General features: G+C 41.9%; 1 long non-coding RNA gene across 1 annotated transcript in view; it reads left to right on the forward strand.

The window, feature by feature from the left end:
- 4930434J06Rik (RIKEN cDNA 4930434J06 gene) overlaps positions 1 to 5,522 on the forward strand; it is a 63,730-nt gene extending 58,208 nt beyond the window's left edge. The window contains exon 7 of the long non-coding RNA NR_046274.1: positions 5,324 to 5,522. This is a non-coding gene — a long non-coding RNA (RIKEN cDNA 4930434J06 gene). The remainder of the gene's footprint in view (positions 1 to 5,323) is intronic.
- Positions 5,523 to 7,833: the final 2,311 nt, after the last annotated feature.

Below are 7,833 nucleotides of genomic sequence, written 5' to 3' on the forward strand. Positions count from 1 at the left end.
ACCTGGATTTACAAACATGGTCAGGTTTTACATTGGTTCTGGGGATCTAAAATCAGGTAGTCATATTTGGGCAAGTGTTTTGCTGACTCACTCTGTTACTCTTACTGACATTTTACAGAAGAACAAAATGAGGCTTCAAGGGATAAGGTAGCAGCCCAAGGTTGCCTATTAGGGACAAAATAAAAGACATCTGCTTCCAATATATTGCCTCACAGAGACTAAACAATATTTCCAGTGAGCAAGCCTTGTATATTTTGAAAGATGTAAAAATCAAAACAACTTTGCAAAAATAGAGTGGATCTGATTTTTCTTCAACAAAGGAAGAAGGTTGAGCTAAGAAATTACAACAACTTGGTATCCTACTATGGGCCTAGAAATACTTCTGTTTGTTCTGCCATTGAACCATGATATCTCAACAATAAGATATAGTAGATGTTCAAGTTGTGTGCTATGTGTACATGTGTGAATGCAGCACTTGCATAGGCTTATGTACATGTGTGCACATGGTGAGTAAAAGCCAGATGTCAAAGTCAGATATCTTGCTTAGCAACCATCTGTCCTAGTCTTTCAGATAGCATCTCTCACTGAACCTGGAGCCCATACTGGCAGCTAGGAACCTCTGGGACCCTTCTGTCTCCTCGTCAGGTTTTTACACAAATTCTGAGGATCGGAATTCATGTCTTTAGGTTTGCACAGTAAACTCTTTGCTACCTGAGACATCGCCAGAGTCCCAGGTGCTCATTTTATAGCTGGTATTCCAGATCTGAATTAACCCCAGATAAAAAGATACAACACAGAAATGCAAACCTAGATCTATTAGTCTAGAACCAAGACCTACACTCAATATTGGTCATGTTCTTCATGCATTCAGGAAGAATCCTTTGTATTGTCCTGAAATCCAGCAAGACTAGGAAGGCTTCCTGCAGAAACTGAAGCTGAATTGTACCCTGATATCTGTCTAGCTTGAGGTGGGGGCACTTTTTCCTACCAAATCCCTTCTTCAGTAAGGACCGTGTCCATAAACTACAAATGACTGTTTGGCTAAAGGCATGGTGTATTCGAAGGCACTACTAGCAAACAGCTTAATTGCAGCAGACAAGCATTGCTGTCCCTTCAATAGATAAATAGCTGTCACCGAAGGCATTAATTGGAATGGCTTAAATATCTGCTGTTTATTTACAGTCACAGAATCTGCCACTGTGTGAGCCTCCAATGAGAAGGGTTGTCTGAATTCCTTCCTGCCTTCCTTTCCCACACCTCCCCATACAGCCCTAACTAGTCGCCCCAGCCTACCCACCTCCCCTAGCTTCTTTTGGGAGCTGTGCCAGATCGGCATTTTTTTTTTATTCTATTTTTTTATTTTATGTTGCCTGATTTATCTGTTCTGCAGAGCTTTCATTTCGACTTGGAGAATGTTCAAAGTAAAGCTCACCCTGTTACAGACTTAATTGGACCATATTTCAGTCCCAGTGTATCTGTTCAGAGTGGCTTCCTTATCCCGGGTCCATAAACTTTTATTAAGTTATATATCAGCGAATATACATATATATCCCACTAACGTGTTTGGGATCTTTTTCTTCCTTTCTTTCTTTCACTTTTTCCCCTTTTCTTTATATTGTTTTTATTTTCACAATAGGAGAAACATGCTTTATGGGCCCAAGGGATAGGCACTGGAAGATATGTGTCACTCTATCTTTGTTTAAACCAGGACGGACTGGACAACGTTAACCTCAATTTAGCTCAGCCAATAGATGTCAGAGTTGAGATTTCTCTAATTTCCATTCCGCATACTGGGTGTGTTTGATATGCTAATTCTCTATGTGTACTCAGCTCCTCCAAGAACTCTGCTTTTCATTTGCAGAGCTCCTGGAGGGAAGAAGAGAGATAAGAAATGATTTTGTAAAAGAACACAGGTTTACCGGTGAACAGCAAAACTGCTTCCTCAATCCTGTTTGGTAATTTGAAATAGCATTTAATATTAATATGCAATAATACCATGCCACACAGGGAGAAAACATCTCGCTTCCCCATGGCCCTGATTTCTGTGTTTGATGGTCCGAGTGGAGGGCTCTAATTGGTGGACCTGAGTCTGACATCAGGATTGTTTGAATTTGCTAAAATAAAAGTTCCCTCCCTTGAGAGTTTTCCTGCATCTACTCATTTCTCTGGGTTGATACCAGAACCAAACCTGGATTGTGCAGAACCAAAGTAGCAGAAGGTCGAGGAGGAAGGTTTTCCCAAAGGTGATGCTGGCAAGCATTGACTGCTGGAAATGAGAATCGAGGCAAGAGGGATGCCTAGTGGGTCTGTTAGATGAGGAAAGAGCCACACTTCCTATTGCACAGCAAAACACACTGAGATTAATTCTAGGCTAGTGTCCACTGAATTTTAAAAGCTCATCAAAATTCTCAAGGCCAAGTACAACCCATTCTAGCAGCGCCCTAACCTGCATATATCCATATATCAGCCAGCTAATTGGATCTAGTGCTCAACTTCAGACCCTGGGAGAACATTTTAGTAACAGAAGTAGGGTTGTCCTGTGTCTTTCTCTACCACACGGGTATTGATCATCTTTTCTTGTCTTATTCTTCATTTTTTTTACTTGGGGAAAGTAATACCTTTGTATACACACACACACACACACACACACACACACACACACACACACACACTCACTCACTAGTACTAGTACCTGAAGGGTGCTTACATGATATTCTCTGAAGGAAAATTTCTGAAGAAATATGCCCCGCATAGAAGGAATCTGTATTTTGCCATCCTCAAAAATTTAATTATGGGACCTTAATTTAAAGTTTGTACTACAAGAAGAACTGACCAGATCTAGGCTTGTCTTCCTTCTCCACTGTAAGTCCTGAGGCTTGAAACAGCTTATTTACTCCCATCCTGACTTTATATGCAATGAATACAATTCCTGACCCTATGTGATAACATGGGGTTCGCAGGTAGTATATACAAACACACTCACTTCAGAGCCTGGCCAATGGAAAGTCTAATACCAATGATGACATTACATTAGAAGTATCACATCCCATTTTTCTTCTTATTATACTATTATTTGCTGTTACTACACCATGTTATTAATTTTACTATTTATGTTATTTTATCATTTCTATTACTATACCAAAGTATTAATTTTACTATTGTTGTTGCTGTCATTGTTGTTGTTCCTGCTTTATACATTATACAACTAATTCAATGGCTTACTTCACCAATGGCTGTTTTTGAAGTTGAGTTCATGAAAAAATAAAAAGTGTAGCCACACCCAGATCACTTTGTAAGATATTCAAGACAAAAGATGAGGACAGAGCTGTGCCTACTCAGGAGTTCCACTGTATATGAGGGGAGCTAAAAGTTATTTAGACAAGAGAGCATCTTCATTAGTAAACAACACAACAACAAAGTGCTCTAGCCAAGTGTGTAGAGACTGCAGGAGAGCAGAAAGTGGACTCTCTAATTCTGGCAAAAGGAGGCAGGCATTTGAGCAGCTGTGGTATTCCAGATGGGTTCTGATGGAAGTGCACATTGTTATCAGGCATGAGAGAAGAGAGAGGGAATTAGGAACAAAAGAAGTGAAGTATACAGTAGTCTAGACAGTGGTATGTGTTAAACACAAGCAGGTTCAGTGTGATAGGAAGATGAGGTATAGAGAAATAAGTGGCTGAGATATGAAATTGAAAATGTACTGTATTACTTATTAATTCCTCCATAATAAATCACCTCAAAAATTTAGTTTCTAAGATAAAATTGTCATCTCCTGAAGCCTCTGTGGTCAAGAGAACTGCTCTACCATGGCTGGTGTCTCTGGTTCCTGTCCTATTTCTTACAAGACTACTGTCATAGCATCAGCCAGAAGTGTAGTCATTTCCAGGATCCACTGGGGCATGACACCCTCTGGGACTCACCTGTGTGACTAGACACAGGGTTCTTTTTCTCACGAAGCATTGATTGACATCGTCCTCAGTTCCATGCCACATGGTCTTTTTCACAGGGCCACTTGCAAGATGGCATCTGGCTCTATTAAATGGAGCAAGTGAGAAAGCAAGACAAGAAACAGCAACAGGATAAAGACAGAGTCCTTCCATAGCTCATGTGTCATCTTCCGTCATTATATTTATTTCTGTGAATTTAAATACAATACTGGGCCCTAATCATATTCACTGGGAAAAGTCTATGCAGAATGTGAGTATCAGGAGGCACGGGCCCTTGGAACCACTTCACTGGCCTGCTTGTCGGGTACAGGATGGCAAAGACTGTGGCAGCATCTGTCGATTTGTCCAGGAAACCTGTACTTTATGAGTAGTGGGAAATCATTAAAACTGGATGGGGGTGGAGAGTGAGGATGATGGATGGAATGAGATTTATACTTTAGATTAGCCTACTCTTGTTACTAGGGAAACTGGGGTTCCCCTTAGGGTTCTCAGTCTCCTTAATGAAATAATTTAAGAGTGGAGTAAAATGGAGGCTTGAGGTCAGTTTTATTAGAGTTTAAAAGAGAAATCCTGAAACAAGCAAGCTGTAAATCTTGGCAGCTTCCTGGAGGAGGAAAACAAAGAAGATGGAAAGGAGAAAGGTACGCCATTAGAGTTAGGCAGAGAGGGCAGCCATATATGGCAGACTGTGATTACATGGCAAAAAGGGAGATGGAGGGAAGCTTCAGAGAAAGATTAAGAAATCCCAGAGGTTTAAAGAAAGCATGACTGGAACAGCAGTAAAATGAAGAAGAGCAAAGTTACGTTTTTCTGAGTAATTCAGAAATGTGGGCAGACTTAACAATGTGCTATGGGATGTCAATGCCAGGAAAGAAAAGTAGACCACTTCATTAAGGCCATGATTCTCCAAGCTCTTTAATGTGTTTTAAGGTGCAGCTACCTTCCTGAAGGGTGATCTATTGGCCATGTGATTGATAAGCCCAACTGGATGTAACATTCTTTGTTTCCTGTGGTTTAGTAGGTGCTCATCTGCACCCCTGAGCCTTATCCAAGCTGGAAGACTGACCCAGTGGAAGAAATTGGAGTAAACACGGTTAGCTTAGAACCCACAGTATCACTGAGTCTGTCTCTCAGGGTCACTTCTTTTTCCTTACCCGCACCCGGGTACTGTTCTTTCAAACCCGACATATCTTTGTCTCTGCCTGCCAAAGTCTGCTCTGTAGAGATGAAGCTGAGTTATTTCCCATAGCACTGTCTTCACTCTCTGAGGTTGAGTTGCCATTCCACACTGTGCCTGTTGCCTAGAGCTGCTGTAATCAATTACCACAAACTCAGTGGCTTAGATGACAGAAATGTATTCTCTTATAATTCTATAGGGCAGAAGTCTGAAATCAAAGCATCAGGAGGACCAGGCTCCCTTCCAAAAGGAGAACATTTCCTACCTCTTTCAGACCCTTGTTGCTCCAAGCACCTCTTGGCCCAAGGCTACATGGATCCAGTATTTACCTCCGTCATCACAAGGCAGACTCCCCGGTGTCTTTTATAAGGATATTCACCAATAAAACTAACCAGGGCAGTCCAGGAATGCTCTCATCCTTGGAGCCTTAATTTAAATGAATATACAAATGGAATTTAGCTTGTTTAAGGCATTTGGTAACGATATCAAATATATAACATTCACAGGTTCTGGGACAGAATGGGAACATTGTTTTTGAATCCACTAGACATCCTTTGTGTGTCCTTGTTTTTCGGTGCTGACTTCCAATGCAGCAAGTGATGCAAACCCCTAGTTATCTCCATTCCAAATGTGGCATCCATCTTCCGCAGGAACAATACCTCCTGAGAAGGGGGGGAGGGTGGATTAAAGAGAGGGAAAACAAAGCCCTTTTTGTAGTTAACAAATGTAAGCAAATATAGAGGATGCTCAAAGTGTGAACATGTTATAGTGGGACAACTATTAATGGTACAAAGTTTTAGATCTAGAATTGGAGCGTAGAATTAGAGTAAAAGTAAAACTGAAGAAATGCTGAACTGGGAAACTTTTACATACACACACACACACACACACACACACACACACACCACACACACACAGAGTGAGAGAGAGAGAGAGAGAGAGAGAGAGAGAGAGAGAGAGACAGACAGACACAAACAGACACACACACACAGACACACCAGCAACACTAGCAACATCAGTACAGAACTGAATACAGTTTACAGCCTGGAAGAATTTATAACAACCTATTTGCCTGTTCCCTGCTTCTTTGTTTCATTTAAAGGAGACCTGAATGGCCTGTCCCACAGAAGAATCAAGTCAAGTTGGGTTTCAGTCTCCAGTTAATCTTCACATGACTGACTCTGCCCCTTACCCATGTGATACAGCAGTTTGAATTATGTACTTTAATAGGTGTCTATTTTACAGCCTAAAGTCACAACGTCTAACGATTTGAAATATCACTACGGCAGCCGTTGCTCCCTTTAGAACTCTACATATTTAAACAGAATTTCAGTTACCAGAAAAACTCATCTTTAGAGAGCAAAAGGGAGGGGTGGGGTGGGAAATACACTGATTTAATGTTTTATCAAGGGGAAAGGAGTGTGGAGAGAGCTTGCTGAACATCAAACGATCTTCAGTGCGGTGAATTTAGCGAGGCATGGAGCGGTGTAAATTGGAAGATTTAAAAGCCTGAAGTCTAAACATCACTTTTGTTTTCCCAGGCCCTAGATATTAATAAGACTATTGTGGAAATTATAAGTCTTTCCTTTGTAAGAGATGGGGAAATCAAACATTTGCATAAATAAGCAGAGACCGCATTCTCCCCAAGGTGAACACGTCCCAAGCCTTCTCAGAGCTGGTGCTCCTGGTGGAGTTAGTGACATTGCCTCTTATTGGATGCTCTGCTCTAACCCTGTGCAGTGCTTGACCCTTCTATTCCAGCATCCATTTTCCTTGTTTCATCTGCAGGTAGCTGAGTGGCCTCGTCCTTTTCCTGACCCCAGGTTTCCTTCCAAACAGCCCCTTTAACTGCCCTGTCTTGTTTCAGCCTCTCTATCTTCCAATCCTGATCTGGAATTCTTTCCCTCTACTTGTTTGTAAACTATCCTTTTCATTGAGCCATTTCTCTGTTCAGGAACCTGCAGTAGTTCACTGGTGCTTGACAAATGAAGACTGGGTCCTCCGTCGAGCTCTCCGGATCTGCAAACATCCTGGGTCAGATCTTCTATCCTTAGCTCCTGGTTATTCTCCTTATCCTTTAGCCAAGTTGGGGTCCTACCCCATTCTCACTTGTGGCTCTCTTATCCTCAGGGTTTTGCTATATCAGGGTCCTCTGCCAAAATCTACCCTCCTTCCCACCCGTCTTATGCTTTGTTTCCCTTCAATGGTCTTGCAGACCTTCCTGCCTCAAGCTTTAGGCTATCTAGCTTACCTAAGAAGGGAAGGCTTATCCGTCACTTTGCTCACCTTTCAGGCCAAGTATATACCGGAGAGGAAACAGCCCAAGGAAGGAAAGACTTACTTTAGCCCATGGTTTGAAAGGATGTGATCCATCATGACAGGAAAGGCATAGCAGTTAGCACATGCAAGGTCACTGGAACACTCAGGGGCTGCCTTACATCTTGGTGAGCCAAGAGGGAAAGAGATCAGGCTAGACCCAGGCCAGACTGCAGCCCCTGTGACCTATTGACCAGTGACCTATTTTTCCAGTCTATACCTCTTATGGATACTAGACCCTCACAAAAGAGTGCCAACCTCTGAAGACTAAGTGTTAAAATACATGGGCCTGTGGGAACACTTCATCATTAAGCGATAACAGAAGGTTAACATTGCGCCTCATTTTGCCCATATGTGTAGCACTGACCATGAAGCAGAAACCCCCTTGATGGT

The sequence above is a fragment of the Mus musculus genome, chromosome 14 (assembly GCF_000001635.26).
Source record: "Mus musculus strain C57BL/6J chromosome 14, GRCm38.p6 C57BL/6J".
NCBI classification, from domain to species: Eukaryota; Metazoa; Chordata; class Mammalia; order Rodentia; family Muridae; genus Mus; species Mus musculus.